At 45.9% G+C, this 18,288-nt stretch overlaps 10 non-coding genes across 10 annotated transcripts; 1 reads left to right on the top strand and 9 right to left on the bottom strand.

Moving 5' to 3' along the window:
- Positions 1–1,168: 1,168 nt before the first annotated feature.
- Positions 1,169–1,275, bottom strand: LOC146818054 (U6 spliceosomal RNA). Its single transcript, XR_014964486.1, has one exon. It is a non-coding gene; the product is annotated as a U6 spliceosomal RNA (small nuclear RNA).
- A 1,835-nt stretch (positions 1,276–3,110) lies between these two features.
- Positions 3,111–3,217, bottom strand: LOC146818053 (U6 spliceosomal RNA). Its single transcript, XR_014963359.1, has one exon. It is a non-coding gene; the product is annotated as a U6 spliceosomal RNA (small nuclear RNA).
- A 1,832-nt stretch (positions 3,218–5,049) lies between these two features.
- LOC146818052 (U6 spliceosomal RNA) lies at positions 5,050–5,156 on the bottom strand. The gene has a single exon (XR_014963358.1). It is a non-coding gene; the product is annotated as a U6 spliceosomal RNA (small nuclear RNA).
- Positions 5,157–6,995: 1,839 nt separating this feature from the next.
- LOC146818051 (U6 spliceosomal RNA) lies at positions 6,996–7,102 on the bottom strand. Its single transcript, XR_014963357.1, has one exon. It is a non-coding gene; the product is annotated as a U6 spliceosomal RNA (small nuclear RNA).
- Positions 7,103–8,950: 1,848 nt separating this feature from the next.
- LOC146818050 (U6 spliceosomal RNA) lies at positions 8,951–9,057 on the bottom strand. The gene has a single exon (XR_014964485.1). It is a non-coding gene; the product is annotated as a U6 spliceosomal RNA (small nuclear RNA).
- Positions 9,058–10,892: 1,835 nt separating this feature from the next.
- Positions 10,893–10,999, bottom strand: LOC146818049 (U6 spliceosomal RNA). Its single transcript, XR_014963356.1, has one exon. It is a non-coding gene; the product is annotated as a U6 spliceosomal RNA (small nuclear RNA).
- Positions 11,000–12,831: 1,832 nt separating this feature from the next.
- LOC146818048 (U6 spliceosomal RNA) lies at positions 12,832–12,938 on the bottom strand. Its single transcript, XR_014963355.1, has one exon. It is a non-coding gene; the product is annotated as a U6 spliceosomal RNA (small nuclear RNA).
- Positions 12,939–14,777: 1,839 nt separating this feature from the next.
- Positions 14,778–14,884, bottom strand: LOC146818047 (U6 spliceosomal RNA). Its single transcript, XR_014963354.1, has one exon. It is a non-coding gene; the product is annotated as a U6 spliceosomal RNA (small nuclear RNA).
- A 1,836-nt stretch (positions 14,885–16,720) lies between these two features.
- Positions 16,721–16,827, bottom strand: LOC146818046 (U6 spliceosomal RNA). Its single transcript, XR_014964400.1, has one exon. It is a non-coding gene; the product is annotated as a U6 spliceosomal RNA (small nuclear RNA).
- Positions 16,828–17,599: 772 nt separating this feature from the next.
- TRNAR-ACG (transfer RNA arginine (anticodon ACG)) lies at positions 17,600–17,672 on the top strand. The gene has a single exon. It is a non-coding gene; the product is annotated as a tRNA-Arg (tRNA).
- Positions 17,673–18,288: the final 616 nt, after the last annotated feature.

Genomic DNA, 18,288 nt, shown 5'->3' with positions numbered 1-18,288 from the left:
GTAAACGTGGCTAAAAAGGTTGATGGAATGGTGTTTTAAAACACACACACACACACACACACAACTTCTGGTCCTCTTAAGGACAAAAGTATGGGTAATCCTACATGGGGCCAGTGGCGCAATGGATAACGCGTCTGACTACGGATCAGAAGATTGTAGGTCTGGCTCGAAAGGGTCATAGGTCCCTGTTTTATGGTATTCCTGTGGAATTCTTATTTACCTCAGACTTGTTGTAGGTTCAATATTCTCGAGCAGGACTCATCCAGCAGTCGTTCCATGGTAGGGCTGCAGTAATAGGACCACGGCCAGTTAAAAGTTTCCCATTTGCTGCTGGATTCTATGTGAAGGCCGTCATGTGGTGTGCTGCTTTTGTATTTCAACAAGGGTCTCTGAGTCTCTAAACTAGGAAAAAATCTTGTTGAGAAAAGTGTGTGTGAGAGGGTCTGTGGGTGCAGGCAGGTGTGTGCACTTGAGTGCTGACCCATTTACATGTGTGAGAGGGACAAGCAAATTGCCTGTGGGATGTAAGCCTACAACTGGAACAAAGCAGCCAGGCAGAACCACAGGTAAGGAGAGAGGAAGGCAGTTCATTATTAGAGCAGGATCATGAGCATCTTGCCCTGCTCCCTTCTGCCCACGATCGGCCAAGACCTCTCTATTAGGGTGGAGGGTGAACATTTCTTGGACCTCAGAAACTGAGGGATGCAGCGCCGATATGTCATCCAAGGGCCTAGAGGACCTGGCGCCCAATCATGCCTGGTGTTTTTCAGCTTACCCGACCAATCTGGTTGCAAGGCGGATTTTAACAGTACTGCTGAAAAGGGACTCCCAGACAGCCCTGAGGCCATCATTTGCATAGGCCCTCCCCTTCTCTTTCTCTTGCTTCCCACAAAGCAACGCATCGCTGGCAGCAGTATAGATTTGGGGGTTGTGAAGAATAATGACAGGGAGGCTGAAGAAGGGAAAGAAAAGTCCCAGAAGTCCTGCAGGCTTCCTTGCTAAATGCAGCTGGCCATAGAGTGCACCTTCATTACTGCGAGGTAAATACATTAAAAATGTTGAGGAGAGACAAATTGAAAAATAGATATTAGGAGGAAAGCACTGGAACCTGCTTTATTATTTCAATTAGTCTTGAAAACATAGAACATTTCTCTCCTGAAAGCTGGTATAAAATATGGAACGCTTCACGAATTTGCGTGTCATCCTTGCGCAGGGGCCATGCTAATCTTCTCTGTATCGTTCCAATTTTAGTATATGTGCCGCCGAAGCGAGCACACTTCATTGATGAACCTACAATGTTTATAAACTCTCTAAATCTACGGTCTCTAGACATAGGGTGGCCTGGCAGAGATGCTCGTATGGCCAGTAAGCATTCAAATCTGAGCCACTGGGCAAAAATGCATGAAGAGTAACAATCCATTATTCTTCACTGCATTTGTGGTCCAAGACTTCACCAATTGGAAGTATGTAGATTATGCCAGGGTTGCAAAGGCTCATGGTTCAGGCTACAGACAAGGAACATTGTGACATCATGCTGCCTGTGGAACATATTAAAGGTGAGACAGCTGCACAGTAGGTTAGGTGAAGGGCTCTGAGAGGTGAAAGGCAGCATGCTTGGGTCCCTGGACAAGGTGAGCCTATGACAAGGTGTCTGAATTTTCGCCTGTATTGTAATATTAAACACTTTATTGTTGTACCCGCCTGCTGATTAAGGAGTCCTCAAGATCAGCTCCACACAGACGTGGAACTGATGATGTTAATGCAGACTATTTAAGAAACTGAGGCTGATCTAAAACATTTCCTTGGATCTAGGACCATTTCGCCTGACTTTTAGGTCCTTCGTCCTCCTAAAGTCCTTTGTATAAGTTAGGAACACCTGACAGAACAGAATTTCAGGAGGTCAGGTGGGTTTACTTGTGTCTTCTGGTTGTGAGCAGTAAACGTGGCTAAAAAGGTTGATGGAATGGTGTTTTAAAACACACACACACACACACAACTTCTGGTCCTCTTAAGGACAAAAGTATGGGTAATCCTACATGGGGCCAGTGGCGCAATGGATAACACGTCTGACTACGGATCAGAAGATTGTAGGTTCGACTCCTATCTGGCTCGAAAGGGTCATAGGTCCCTGTTTTATGGTATTCCTGTGGAATTCTTATTTACCTCAGACATGTTGTAGGTTCAATATTCTCGAGCAGGACTCATCCAGCAGTCGTTCCATGGTAGGGCTGCAGTAATAGGACCACGGCCAGTTAAAAGTTTCCCATTTGCTGCTGGATTCTATGTGAAGGCCGTCATGTGGTGTGCTGCTTTTGTATTTCAACATGGGTCTCTGAGTCTCTAAACTAGGAAAAAATCTTGTTGAGAAAAGTGTGTGTGAGAGGGTCTGTGGGTGCAGGCAGGTGTGTGCACTTGAGTGCTGACCCATTTACATGTGTGAGAGGGACAAGCAAATTGCCTGTGGGATGTAGGCCTACAACTGGAACAAAGCAGCCAGGCAGAACCACAGGTAAGGAGAGAGGAAGGCAGTTCATTATTAGAGCAGGATCATGAGCATCTTGCCCTGCTCCCTTCTGCCCACGATTGGCCAAGACCTCTCTATTAGGGTGGAGGGTGAACATTTCTTGGACCTCAGAAACTGAGGGATGCAGCGCTGATATGTCCTCCAAGGGCCTAGAGGACCTGGTGCCCAATCATGCCTGGTGTTTTTCAGCTTACCCGACCAATCTGGTTGCAAGGCGGATTTTAACAGTACTGCTGAAAAGGGACTCCCAGACAGCCCTGAGGCCATCATTTGCATAGGCCCTCCCCTTCTCTTTCTCTTGCTTCCCACAAAGCAACGCATCGCTGGCAGCAGTATAGATTTGGGGGTTGTGAAGAATAATGACAGGGAGGCTGAAGAAGGGAAAGAAAAGTCCCAGAAGTCCTGCAGGCTTCCTTGCTAAATGCAGCTGGCCATAGAGTGCACCTTCATTACTGCGAGGTAAATACATTAAAAATGTTGAGGAGGGACAAATTGAAAAATAGATATTAGGAGGAAAGCACTGGAACCTGCTTTATTATTTCAATTAGTCTTGAAAACATAGAACATTTCTCTCCTGAAAGCTGGTAAAAATATGGAACGCTTCACGAATTTGCGTGTCATCCTTGCGCAGGGGCCATGCTAATCTTCTCTGTATCGTTCCAATTTTAGTATATGTGCCGCCGAAGCGAGCACACTTCATTGATGAACCTACAATGTTTATAAACTCTCTAAATCTACGGTCTCTAGACATAGGGTGGCCTGGCAGAGATGCTCGTATGGCCAGTAAGCATTCAAATCTGAGCCAATGGGCAAAAATGCATGAAGAGTAACAATCCATTATTCTTCACTGCATTTGTGGTCCAAGACTTCACCAATTGGAAGTATGTAGATTATGCCAGGGTTGCAAAGGCTCATGGTTCAGGCTACAGACAAGGAACATTGTGACATCATGCTGCCTGTGGAACAGTGATATTAAAGGTGAGACAGCTGCACAGTAGGTTAGGTGAAGGGCTCTGAGAGGTGAAAGGCAGCATGCTTGGGTCCCTGGACAAGGTGAGCCTATGACAAGGTGTCTGAATTTTCGCCTGTATTGTAATATTAAACACTTTATTGTTGTACCCGCCTGCTGATTAAGGAGTCCTCAAGATCAGCTCCACACAGACGTGGAACCGATGATGTTAATGCAGACTATTTAAGAAACTGAGGCTGATCTAAAACATTTCCTTGGATTTAGGACCATTTCGCCTGACTTTTAGGTCCTTCGTCCTCCTAAAGTCCTTTGTATAAGTTAGGAACACCTGACAGAACAGAATTTCAGGAGGTCAGGTGGGTTTACTTGTGTCTTCTGGTTGTGAGCAGTAAACGTGGCTAAAAAGGTTGATGGAATGGTGTTTTAAAACACACACACACACACACACACAACTTCTGGTCCTCTTAAGGACAAAAGTATGGGTAATCCTACATGGGGCCAGTGGCGCAATGGATAACGCGTCTGACTACGGATCAGAAGATTGTAGGTCTGGCTCGAAAGGGTCATAGGTCCCTGTTTTATGGTATTCCTGTGGAATTCTTATTTACCTCAGACTTGTTGTAGGTTCAATATTCTCGAGCAGGACTCATCCAGCAGTCGTTCCATGGTAGGGCTGCAGTAATAGGACCACGGCCAGTTAAAAGTTTCCCATTTGCTGCTGGATTCTATGTGAAGGCTGTCATGTGGTGTGCTGCTTTTGTATTTCAACAAGGGTCTCTGAGTCTCTAAACTAGGAAAAAATCTTGTTGAGAAAAGTGTGTGTGAGAGGGTCTGTGGGTGCAGGCAGGTGTGTGCACTTGAGTGCTGACCCATTTACATGTGTGAGAGGGACAAGCAAATTGCCTGTGGGATGTAGGCCTACAACTGGAACAAAGCAGCCAGGCAGAACCACAGGTAAGGAGAGAGGAAGGCAGTTCATTATTAGAGCAGGATCATGAGCATCTTGCCCTGCTCCCTTCTGCCCACGATCGGCCAAGACCTCTCTATTAGGGTGGAGGGTGAACATTTCTTGGACCTCAGAAACTGAGGGATGCAGCGCCGATATGTCCTCCAAGGGCCTAGAGGACCTGGCGCCCAATCATGCCTGGTGTTTTTCAGCTTACCCGACCAATCTGGTTGCAAGGCGGATTTTAACAGTACTGCTGAAAAGGGACTCCCAGACAGCCCTGAGGCCATCATTTGCATAGGCCCTCCCCTTCTCTTTCTCTTGCTTCCCACAAAGCAACGCATCGCTGGCAGCAGTATAGATTTGGGGGTTGTGAAGAATAATGACAGGGAGGCTGAAGAAGGGAAAGAAAAGTCCCAGAAGTCCTGCAGGCTTCCTTGCTAAATGCAGCTGGCCATAGAGTGCACCTTCATTACTGCGAGGTAAATACATTAAAAATGTTGAGGAGAGACAAATTGAAAAATAGATATTAGGAGGAAAGCACTGGAACCTGCTTTATTATTTCAATTAGTCTTGAAAACATAGAACATTTCTCTCCTGAAAGCTGGTAAAAATATGGAACGCTTCACGAATTTGCGTGTCATCCTTGCGCAGGGGCCATGCTAATCTTCTCTGTATCGTTCCAATTTTAGTATATGTGCCGCCGAAGCGAGCACACTTCATTGATGAACCTACAATGTTTATAAACTCTCTAAATCTACGGTCTCTAGACATAGGGTGGCCTGGCAGAGATGCTCGTATGGCCAGTAAGCATTCAAATCTGAGCCAATGGGCAAAAATGCATGAAGAGTAACAATCCATTATTCTTCACTGCATTTGTGGTCCAAGACTTCACCAATTGGAAGTATGTAGATTATGCCAGGGTTGCAAAGGCTCATGGTTCAGGCTACAGACAAGGAACATTGTGACATCATGCTGCCTGTGGAACAGTGATATTAAAGGTGAGACAGCTGCACAGTAGGTTAGGTGAAGGGCTCTGAGAGGTGAAAGGCAGCATGCTTGGGTCCCTGGACAAGGTGAGCCTATGACAAGGTGTCTGAATTTTCGCCTGTATTGTAATATTAAACACTTTATTGTTGTACCCGCCTGCTGATTAAGGAGTCCTCAAGATCAGCTCCACACAGACGTGGAACTGATGATGTTAATGCAGACTATTTAAGAAACTGAGGCTGATCTAAAACATTTCCTTGGATCTAGGACCATTTCGCCTGACTTTTAGGTCCTTCGTCCTCCTAAAGTCCTTTGTATAAGTTAGGAACACCTGACAGAACAGAATTTCAGGAGGTCAGGTGGGTTTACTTGTGTCTTCTGGTTGTGAGCAGTAAACGTGGCTAAAAAGGTTGATGGAATGGTGTTTTAAAACACACACACACACACACAACTTCTGGTCCTCTTAAGGACAAAAGTATGGGTAATCCTACATGGGGCCAGTGGCGCAATGGATAACACGTCTGACTACGGATCAGAAGATTGTAGGTTCGACTCCTATCTGGCTCGAAAGGGTCATAGGTCCCTGTTTTATGGTATTCCTGTGGAATTCTTATTTACCTCAGACTTGTTGTAGGTTCAATATTCTCGAGCAGGACTCATCCAGCAGTCGTTCCATGGTAGGGCTGCAGTAATAGGACCACGGCCAGTTAAAAGTTTCCCATTTGCTGCTGGATTCTATGTGAAGGCCGTCATGTGGTGTGCTGCTTTTGTATTTCAACATGGGTCTCTGAGTCTCTAAACTAGGAAAAAATCTTGTTGAGAAAAGTGTGTGTGAGAGGGTCTGTGGGTGCAGGCAGGTGTGTGCACTTGAGTGCTGACCCATTTACATGTGTGAGAGGGACAAGCAAATTGCCTGTGGGATGTAGGCCTACAACTGGAACAAAGCAGCCAGGCAGAACCACAGGTAAGGAGAGAGGAAGGCAGTTCATTATTAGAGCAGGATCATGAGCATCTTGCCCTGCTCCCTTCTGCCCACGATTGGCCAAGACCTCTCTATTAGGGTGGAGGGTGAACATTTCTTGGACCTCAGAAACTGAGGGATGCAGCGCTGATATGTCCTCCAAGGGCCTAGAGGACCTGGTGCCCAATCATGCCTGGTGTTTTTCAGCTTACCCGACCAATCTGGTTGCAAGGCGGATTTTAACAGTACTGCTGAAAAGGGACTCCCAGACAGCCCTGAGGCCATCATTTGCATAGGCCCTCCCCTTCTCTTTCTCTTGCTTCCCACAAAGCAACGCATCGCTGGCAGCAGTATAGATTTGGGGGTTGTGAAGAATAATGACAGGGAGGCTGAAGAAGGGAAAGAAAAGTCCCAGAAGTCCTGCAGGCTTCCTTGCTAAATGCAGCTGGCCATAGAGTGCACCTTCATTACTGCGAGGTAAATACATTAAAAATGTTGAGGAGGGACAAATTGAAAAATAGATATTAGGAGGAAAGCACTGGAACCTGCTTTATTATTTCAATTAGTCTTGAAAACATAGAACATTTCTCTCCTGAAAGCTGGTAAAAATATGGAACGCTTCACGAATTTGCGTGTCATCCTTGCGCAGGGGCCATGCTAATCTTCTCTGTATCGTTCCAATTTTAGTATATGTGCCGCCGAAGCGAGCACACTTCATTGATGAACCTACAATGTTTATAAACTCTCTAAATCTACGGTCTCTAGACATAGGGTGGCCTGGCAGAGATGCTCGTATGGCCAGTAAGCATTCAAATCTGAGCCAATGGGCAAAAATGCATGAAGAGTAACAATCCATTATTCTTCACTGCATTTGTGGTCCAAGACTTCACCAATTGGAAGTATGTAGATTATGCCAGGGTTGCAAAGGCTCATGGTTCAGGCTACAGACAAGGAACATTGTGACATCATGCTGCCTGTGGAACAGTGATATTAAAGGTGAGACAGCTGCACAGTAGGTTAGGTGAAGGGCTCTGAGAGGTGAAAGGCAGCATGCTTGGGTCCCTGGACAAGGTGAGCCTATGACAAGGTGTCTGAATTTTCGCCTGTATTGTAATATTAAACACTTTATTGTTGTACCCGCCTGCTGATTAAGGAGTCCTCAAGATCAGCTCCACACAGACGTGGAACTGATGATGTTAATGCAGACTATTTAAGAAACTGAGGCTGATCTAAAACATTTCCTTGGATCTAGGACCATTTCGCCTGACTTTTAGGTCCTTCGTCCTCCTAAAGTCCTTTGTATAAGTTAGGAACACCTGACAGAACAGAATTTCAGGAGGTCAGGTGGGTTTACTTGTGTCTTCTGGTTGTGAGCAGTAAACGTGGCTAAAAAGGTTGATGGAATGGTGTTTTAAAACACACACACACACACACACACACACAACTTCTGGTCCTCTTAAGGACAAAAGTATGGGTAATCCTACATGGGGCCAGTGGCGCAATGGATAAGGTGTCTGACTACGGATCAGAAGATTGTAGGTTCGACTCCTATCTGGCTCAAAAGGGTCATAGGTCCCTGTTTTATGGTATTCCTGTGGAATTCTTATTTACCTCAGACTTGTTGTAGGTTCAATATTCTCGAGCAGGACTCATCCAGCAGTCGTTCCATGGTAGGGCTGCAGTAATAGGACCACGGCCAGTTAAAAGTTTCCCATTTGCTGCTGGATTCTATGTGAAGGCCGTCATGTGGTGTGCTGCTTTTGTATTTCAACAAGGGTCTCTGAGTCTCTAAACTAGGAAAAAATCTTGTTGAGAAAAGTGTGTGTGAGAGGGTCTGTGGGTGCAGGCAGGTGTGTGCACTTGAGTGCTGACCCATTTACATGTGTGAGAGGGACAAGCAAATTGCCTGTGGGATGTAGGCCTACAACTGGAACAAAGCAGCCAGGCAGAACCACAGGTAAGGAGAGAGGAAGGCAGTTCATTATTAGAGCAGGATCATGAGCATCTTGCCCTGCTCCCTTCTGCCCACGATCGGCCAAGACCTCTCTATTAGGGTGGAGGGTGAACATTTCTTGGACCTCAGAAACTGAGGGATGCAGCGCCGATATGTCCTCCAAGGGCCTAGAGGACCTGGCGCCCAATCATGCCTGGTGTTTTTCAGCTTACCCGACCAATCTGGTTGCAAGGCGGATTTTAACAGTACTGCTGAAAAGGGACTCCCAGACAGCCCTGAGGCCATCATTTGCATAGGCCCTCCCCTTCTCTTTCTCTTGCTTCCCACAAAGCAACGCATCGCTGGCAGCAGTATAGATTTGGGGGTTGTGAAGAATAATGACAGGGAGGCTGAAGAAGGGAAAGAAAAGTCCCAGAAGTCCTGCAGGCTTCCTTGCTAAATGCAGCTGGCCATAGAGTGCACCTTCATTACTGCGAGGTAAATACATTAAAAATGTTGAGGAGAGACAAATTGAAAAATAGATATTAGGAGGAAAGCACTGGAACCTGCTTTATTATTTCAATTAGTCTTGAAAACATAGAACATTTCTCTCCTGAAAGCTGGTATAAAATATGGAACGCTTCACGAATTTGCGTGTCATCCTTGCGCAGGGGCCATGCTAATCTTCTCTGTATCGTTCCAATTTTAGTATATGTGCCGCCGAAGCGAGCACACTTCATTGATGAACCTACAATGTTTATAAACTCTCTAAATCTACGGTCTCTAGACATAGGGTGGCCTGGCAGAGATGCTCGTATGGCCAGTAAGCATTCAAATCTGAGCCACTGGGCAAAAATGCATGAAGAGTAACAATCCATTATTCTTCACTGCATTTGTGGTCCAAGACTTCACCAATTGGAAGTATGTAGATTATGCCAGGGTTGCAAAGGCTCATGGTTCAGGCTACAGACAAGGAACATTGTGACATCATGCTGCCTGTGGAACATATTAAAGGTGAGACAGCTGCACAGTAGGTTAGGTGAAGGGCTCTGAGAGGTGAAAGGCAGCATGCTTGGGTCCCTGGACAAGGTGAGCCTATGACAAGGTGTCTGAATTTTCGCCTGTATTGTAATATTAAACACTTTATTGTTGTACCCGCCTGCTGATTAAGGAGTCCTCAAGATCAGCTCCACACAGACGTGGAACTGATGATGTTAATGCAGACTATTTAAGAAACTGAGGCTGATCTAAAACATTTCCTTGGATCTAGGACCATTTCGCCTGACTTTTAGGTCCTTCGTCCTCCTAAAGTCCTTTGTATAAGTTAGGAACACCTGACAGAACAGAATTTCAGGAGGTCAGGTGGGTTTACTTGTGTCTTCTGGTTGTGAGCAGTAAACGTGGCTAAAAAGGTTGATGGAATGGTGTTTTAAAACACACACACACACACACAACTTCTGGTCCTCTTAAGGACAAAAGTATGGGTAATCCTACATGGGGCCAGTGGCGCAAGGGATAACACGTCTGACTACGGATCAGAAGATTGTAGGTTCGACTCCTATCTGGCTCGAAAGGGTCATAGGTCCCTGTTTTATGGTATTCCTGTGGAATTCTTATTTACCTCAGACTTGTTGTAGGTTCAATATTCTCGAGCAGGACTCATCCAGCAGTCGTTCCATGGTAGGGCTGCAGTAATAGGACCACGGCCAGTTAAAAGTTTCCCATTTGCTGCTGGATTCTATGTGAAGGCCGTCATGTGGTGTGCTGCTTTTGTATTTCAACATGGGTCTCTGAGTCTCTAAACTAGGAAAAAATCTTGTTGAGAAAAGTGTGTGTGAGAGGGTCTGTGGGTGCAGGCAGGTGTGTGCACTTGAGTGCTGACCCATTTACATGTGTGAGAGGGACAAGCAAATTGCCTGTGGGATGTAGGCCTACAACTGGAACAAAGCAGCCAGGCAGAACCACAGGTAAGGAGAGAGGAAGGCAGTTCATTATTAGAGCAGGATCATGAGCATCTTGCCCTGCTCCCTTCTGCCCACGATTGGCCAAGACCTCTCTATTAGGGTGGAGGGTGAACATTTCTTGGACCTCAGAAACTGAGGGATGCAGCGCTGATATGTCCTCCAAGGGCCTAGAGGACCTGGTGCCCAATCATGCCTGGTGTTTTTCAGCTTACCCGACCAATCTGGTTGCAAGGCGGATTTTAACAGTACTGCTGAAAAGGGACTCCCAGACAGCCCTGAGGCCATCATTTGCATAGGCCCTCCCCTTCTCTTTCTCTTGCTTCCCACAAAGCAACGCATCGCTGGCAGCAGTATAGATTTGGGGGTTGTGAAGAATAATGACAGGGAGGCTGAAGAAGGGAAAGAAAAGTCCCAGAAGTCCTGCAGGCTTCCTTGCTAAATGCAGCTGGCCATAGAGTGCACCTTCATTACTGCGAGGTAAATACATTAAAAATGTTGAGGAGGGACAAATTGAAAAATAGATATTAGGAGGAAAGCACTGGAACCTGCTTTATTATTTCAATTAGTCTTGAAAACATAGAACATTTCTCTCCTGAAAGCTGGTAAAAATATGGAACGCTTCACGAATTTGCGTGTCATCCTTGCGCAGGGGCCATGCTAATCTTCTCTGTATCGTTCCAATTTTAGTATATGTGCCGCCGAAGCGAGCACACTTCATTGATGAACCTACAATGTTTATAAACTCTCTAAATCTACGGTCTCTAGACATAGGGTGGCCTGGCAGAGATGCTCGTATGGCCAGTAAGCATTCAAATCTGAGCCAATGGGCAAAAATGCATGAAGAGTAACAATCCATTGTTCTTCACTGCATTTGTGGTCCAAGACTTCACCAATTGGAAGTATGTAGATTATGCCAGGGTTGCAAAGGCTCATGGTTCAGGCTACAGACAAGGAACATTGTGACATCATGCTGCCTGTGGAACAGTGATATTAAAGGTGAGACAGCTGCACAGTAGGTTAGGTGAAGGGCTCTGAGAGGTGAAAGGCAGCATGCTTGGGTCCCTGGACAAGGTGAGCCTATGACAAGGTGTCTGAATTTTCGCCTGTATTGTAATATTAAACACTTTATTGTTGTACCCGCCTGCTGATTAAGGAGTCCTCAAGATCAGCTCCACACAGACGTGGAACCGATGATGTTAATGCAGACTATTTAAGAAACTGAGGCTGATCTAAAACATTTCCTTGGATTTAGGACCATTTCGCCTGACTTTTAGGTCCTTCGTCCTCCTAAAGTCCTTTGTATAAGTTAGGAACACCTGACAGAACAGAATTTCAGGAGGTCAGGTGGGTTTACTTGTGTCTTCTGGTTGTGAGCAGTAAACGTGGCTAAAAAGGTTGATGGAATGGTGTTTTAAAACACACACACACACACACACACAACTTCTGGTCCTCTTAAGGACAAAAGTATGGGTAATCCTACATGGGGCCAGTGGCGCAATGGATAACGCGTCTGACTACGGATCAGAAGATTGTAGGTCTGGCTCGAAAGGGTCATAGGTCCCTGTTTTATGGTATTCCTGTGGAATTCTTATTTACCTCAGACTTGTTGTAGGTTCAATATTCTCGAGCAGGACTCATCCAGCAGTCGTTCCATGGTAGGGCTGCAGTAATAGGACCACGGCCAGTTAAAAGTTTCCCATTTGCTGCTGGATTCTATGTGAAGGCTGTCATGTGGTGTGCTGCTTTTGTATTTCAACAAGGGTCTCTGAGTCTCTAAACTAGGAAAAAATCTTGTTGAGAAAAGTGTGTGTGAGAGGGTCTGTGGGTGCAGGCAGGTGTGTGCACTTGAGTGCTGACCCATTTACATGTGTGAGAGGGACAAGCAAATTGCCTGTGGGATGTAGGCCTACAACTGGAACAAAGCAGCCAGGCAGAACCACAGGTAAGGAGAGAGGAAGGCAGTTCATTATTAGAGCAGGATCATGAGCATCTTGCCCTGCTCCCTTCTGCCCACGATCGGCCAAGACCTCTCTATTAGGGTGGAGGGTGAACATTTCTTGGACCTCAGAAACTGAGGGATGCAGCGCCGATATGTCCTCCAAGGGCCTAGAGGACCTGGCGCCCAATCATGCCTGGTGTTTTTCAGCTTACCCGACCAATCTGGTTGCAAGGCGGATTTTAACAGTACTGCTGAAAAGGGACTCCCAGACAGCCCTGAGGCCATCATTTGCATAGGCCCTCCCCTTCTCTTTCTCTTGCTTCCCACAAAGCAACGCATCGCTGGCAGCAGTATAGATTTGGGGGTTGTGAAGAATAATGACAGGGAGGCTGAAGAAGGGAAAGAAAAGTCCCAGAAGTCCTGCAGGCTTCCTTGCTAAATGCAGCTGGCCATAGAGTGCACCTTCATTACTGCGAGGTAAATACATTAAAAATGTTGAGGAGAGACAAATTGAAAAATAGATATTAGGAGGAAAGCACTGGAACCTGCTTTATTATTTCAATTAGTCTTGAAAACATAGAACATTTCTCTCCTGAAAGCTGGTAAAAATATGGAACGCTTCACGAATTTGCGTGTCATCCTTGCGCAGGGGCCATGCTAATCTTCTCTGTATCGTTCCAATTTTAGTATATGTGCCGCCGAAGCGAGCACACTTCATTGATGAACCTACAATGTTTATAAACTCTCTAAATCTACGGTCTCTAGACATAGGGTGGCCTGGCAGAGATGCTCGTATGGCCAGTAAGCATTCAAATCTGAGCCAATGGGCAAAAATGCATGAAGAGTAACAATCCATTATTCTTCACTGCATTTGTGGTCCAAGACTTCACCAATTGGAAGTATGTAGATTATGCCAGGGTTGCAAAGGCTCATGGTTCAGGCTACAGACAAGGAACATTGTGAAATCATGCTGCCTGTGGAACAGTGATATTAAAGGTGAGACAGCTGCACAGTAGGTTAGGTGAAGGGCTCTGAGAGGTGAAAGGCAGCATGCTTGGGTCCCTGGACAAGGTGAGCCTATGACAAGGTGTCTGAATTTTCGCCTGTATTGTAATATTAAACACTTTATTGTTGTACCCGCCTGCTGATTAAGGAGTCCTCAAGATCAGCTCCACACAGACGTGGAACTGATGATGTTAATGCAGACTATTTAAGAAACTGAGGCTGATCTAAAACATTTCCTTGGATCTAGGACCATTTCGCCTGACTTTTAGGTCCTTCGTCCTCCTAAAGTCCTTTGTATAAGTTAGGAACACCTGACAGAACAGAATTTCAGGAGGTCAGGTGGGTTTACTTGTGTCTTCTGGTTGTGAGCAGTAAACGTGGCTAAAAAGGTTGATGGAATGGTGTTTTAAAACACACACACACACACACAACTTCTGGTCCTCTTAAGGACAAAAGTATGGGTAATCCTACATGGGGCCAGTGGCGCAATGGATAACACGTCTGACTACGGATCAGAAGATTGTAGGTTCGACTCCTATCTGGCTCGAAAGGGTCATAGGTCCCTGTTTTATGGTATTCCTGTGGAATTCTTATTTACCTCAGACTTGTTGTAGGTTCAATATTCTCGAGCAGGACTCATCCAGCAGTCGTTCCATGGTAGGGCTGCAGTAATAGGACCAAGGCCAGTTAAAAGTTTCCCATTTGCTGCTGGATTCTATGTGAAGGCCGTCATGTGGTGTGCTGCTTTTGTATTTCAACATGGGTCTCTGAGTCTCTAAACTAGGAAAAAATCTTGTTGAGAAAAGTGTGTGTGAGAGGGTCTGTGGGTGCAGGCAGGTGTGTGCACTTGAGTGCTGACCCATTTACATGTGTGAGAGGGACAAGCAAATTGCCTGTGGGATGTAGGCCTACAACTGGAACAAAGCAGCCAGGCAGAACCACAGGTAAGGAGAGAGGAAGGCAGTTCATTATTAGAGCAGGATCATGAGCATCTTGCCCTGCTCCCTTCTGCCCACGATTGGCCAAGACCTCTCTATTAGGGTGGAGGGTGAACATTTCTTGGACCTCAGAAACTGAGGGATGCAGCGCTGATATGTCCTCCAAGGGCCTAGAGGACCTGGTGCCCAATCATGCCTGGTGTTTTTCAGCTTACCCGACCAATCTGGTTGCAAGGCGGATTTTAACAGTACTGCTGAAAAGGGACTCCCAGACAGCCCTGAGGCCATCATTTGCATAGGCCCTCCCCTTCTCTTTCTCTTGCTTCCCACAAAGCAACGCATCGCTGGCAGCAGTATAGATTTGGGGGTTGTGAAGAATAATGACAGGGAGGCTGAAGAAGGGAAAGAAAAGTCCCAGAAGTCCTGCAGGCTTCCTTGCTAAATGCAGCTGGCCATAGAGTGCACCTTCATTACTGCGAGGTAAATACATTAAAAATGTTGAGGAGGGACGAATTGAAAAATAGATATTAGGAGGAAAGCACTGGAACCTGCTTTATTATTTCAATTAGTCTTGAAAACATAGAACATTTCTCTCCTGAAAGCTGGTAAAAATATGGAACGCTTCACGAATTTGCGTGTCATCCTTGCGCAGGGGCCATGCTAATCTTCTCTGTATCGTTCCAATTTTAGTATATGTGCCGCCGAAGCGAGCACACTTCATTGATGAACCTACAATGTTTATAAACTCTCTAAATCTACGGTCTCTAGACATAGGGTGGCCTGGCAGAGATGCTCGTATGGCCAGTAAGCATTCAAATCTGAGCCAATGGGCAAAAATGCATGAAGAGTAACAATCCATTATTCTTCACTGCATTTGTGGTCCAAGACTTCACCAATTGGAAGTATGTAGATTATGCCAGGGTTGCAAAGGCTCATGGTTCAGGCTACAGACAAGGAACATTGTGACATCATGCTGCCTGTGGAACAGTGATATTAAAGGTGAGACAGCTGCACAGTAGGTTAGGTGAAGGGCTCTGAGAGGTGAAAGGCAGCATGCTTGGGTCCCTGGACAAGGTGAGCCTATGACAAGGTGTCTGAATTTTCGCCTGTATTGTAATATTAAACACTTTATTGTTGTACCCGCCTGCTGATTAAGGAGTCCTCAAGATCAGCTCCACACAGACGTGGAACTGATGATGTTAATGCAGACTATTTAAGAAACTGAGGCTGATCTAAAACATTTCCTTGGATCTAGGACCATTTCGCCTGACTTTTAGGTCCTTCGTCCTCCTAAAGTCCTTTGTATAAGTTAGGAACACCTGACAGAACAGAATTTCAGGAGGTCAGGTGGGTTTACTTGTGTCTTCTGGTTGTGAGCAGTAACCGTGGCTAAAAAGGTTGATGGAATGGTGTTTTAAAACACACACACACACACACACACACACAACTTCTGGTCCTCTTAAGGACAAAAGTATGGGTAATCCTACATGGGGCCAGTGGCGCAATGGATAACGCGTCTGACTACGGATCAGAAGATTGTAGGTCTGGCTCGAAAGGGTCATAGGTCCCTGTTTTATGGTATTCCTGTGGAATTCTTATTTACCTCAGACTTGTTGTAGGTTCAATATTCTCGAGCAGGACTCATCCAGCAGTCGTTCCATGGTAGGGCTGCAGTAATAGGACCACGGCCAGTTAAAAGTTTCCCATTTGCTGCTGGATTCTATGTGAAGGCCGTCATGTGGTGTGCTGCTTTTGTATTTCAACATGGGTCTCTGAGTCTCTAAACTAGGAAAAAATCTTGTTGAGAAAAGTGTGTGTGAGAGGGTCTGTGGGTGCAGGCAGGTGTGTGCACTTGAGTGCTGACCCATTTACATGTGTGAGAGGGACAAGCAAATTGCCTGTGGGATGTAGGCCTACAACTGGAACCAAGCAGCCAGGCAGAACCACAGGTAAGGAGAGAGGAAGGCAGTTCATTATTAGAGCAGGATCATGAGCATCTTGCCCTGCTCCCTTCTGCCCACGATCGGCCAAGACCTCTCTATTAGGGTGGAGGGTGAACATTTCTTGGACCTCAGAAACTGAGGGATGCAGCGCCGATATGTCCTCCAAGGGCCTAGAGGACCTGGTGCCCAATCATGACTGGTGTTTTTCAGCTTACACGACCAATCTGGTTGCAAGGCGGATTTTAACAGTACTGCTGAAAAGGGACTCCCAGACAGCCCTGAGGCCATCATTTGCATAGGCCCTCCCCTTCTCTTTCTCTTGCTTCCCACAAAGCAACGCATCACTGGCAGCAGTATAGATTTGGGGGTTGTGAAGAATAATGACAGGGAGGCTGAAGAAGGGAAAGAAAAGTCCCAGAAGTCCTGCAGGCTTCCTTGCTAAATGCAGCTGGCCATAGAGTGCACCTTCATTACTGCGAGGTAAATACATTAAAAATGTTGAGGAGAGACAAATTGAAAAATAGATATTAGGAGGAAAGCACTGGAACCTGCTTTATTATTTCAATTAGTCTTGAAAACATAGAACATTTCTCTCCTGAAAGCTGGTAAAAATATGGAACGCTTCACGAATTTGCGTGTCATCCTTGCGCAGGGGCCATGCTAATCTTCTCTGTATCGTTCCAATTTTAGTATATGTGCCGCCAAAGCGAGCACACTTCATTGATGAACCTACAATGTTTATAAACTCTCTAAATCTACGGTCTCTAGACATAGGGTGGCCTGGCAGAGATGCTCGTATGGCCAGTAAGCATTCAAATCTGAGCCAATGGGCAAAAATGCATGAAGAGTAACAATCCATTATTCTTCACTGCATTTGTGGTCCAAGACTTCACCAATTGGAAGTATGTAGATTATGCCAGGGTTGCAAAGGCTCATGGTTCAGGCTACAGACAAGGAACATTGTGACATCATGCTGCCTGTGGAACAGTGATATTAAAGGTGAGACAGCTGCACAGTAGGTTAGGTGAAGGGCTCTGAGAGGTGAAAGGCAGCATGCTTGGGTCCCTGGACAAGGTGAGCCTATGACAAGGTGTCTGAATTTTCGCCTGTATTGTAATATTAAACACTTTATTGTTGTACCCGCCTGCAGATTAAGAAGTCCTCAAGATCAGCTCCACACAGACGTGGAACTGATGATGTTAATGCAGACTATTTAAGAAACTGAGGCTGATCTAAAACATTTCCTTGGATCTAGGACCATTTCGCCTGACTTTTAGGTCCTTCGTCCTCCTAAAGTCCTTTGTATAAGTTAGGAACACCTGACAGAACAGAATTTCAGGAGGTCAGGTGGGTTTACTTGTGTCTTCTGGTTGTGAGCAGTAAACGTGGCTAAAAAGGTTGATGGAATGGTGTTTTAAAACACACACACACACACACACACAACTTCTGGTCCTCTTAAGGACAAAAGTATGGGTAATCCTACATGGGGCCAGTGGCGCAATGGATAACGTGTCTGACTACGGATCAGAAGATTGTAGGTTCGACTCCTATCTGGCTCGAAAGGGTCATAGGTCCCTGTTTTATGGTATTCCTGTGGAATTCTTATTTACCTCAGACTTGTTGTAGGTTCAATATTCTCGAGCAGGACTCATCCAGCAGTCGTTCCATGGTAGGGCTGCAGTAATAGGACCACGGCCAGTTAAAAGTTTCCCATTTGCTGCTGGATTCTATGTGAAGGCCGTCATGTGGTGTGCTGCTTTTGTATTTCAACATGGGTCTCTGAGTCTCTAAACTAGGAAAAAATCTTGTTGAGAAAAGTGTGTTTGAGAGGGTCTGTGGGTGCAGGCAGGTGTGCGCACTTGAGTGCTGACCCATTTACATGTGTGAGAGGGACAAGCAAATTGCCTGTGAGATGTAGGCCTACAACTGGAACAAAGCAGCCAGGCAGAACCACAGGTAAGGAGAGAGGAAGGCAGTTCATTATTAGAGCAGGATCATGAGCATCTTGCCCTGCTCCCTTCTGCCCACGATCGACCAAGACCTCTCTATTAGGGTGGAGGGTGAACATTTCTTGGACCTCAGAAACTGAGGGATGCAGCGCCGATATGTCCTCCAAGGGCCTAGAGGACCTGGTGCCCAATCATGCCTGGTGTTTTTCAGCTTACCCGACCAATC

Source organism: Triturus cristatus, chromosome 6 (assembly GCF_964204655.1).
Source record: "Triturus cristatus chromosome 6, aTriCri1.1, whole genome shotgun sequence".
Lineage (NCBI taxonomy): Eukaryota > Metazoa > Chordata > Amphibia > Caudata > Salamandridae > Triturus > Triturus cristatus.
The sequence above is the reverse complement of the archived record's forward strand: the minus strand, read 5'-3'. Positions and strand labels throughout refer to the sequence as shown.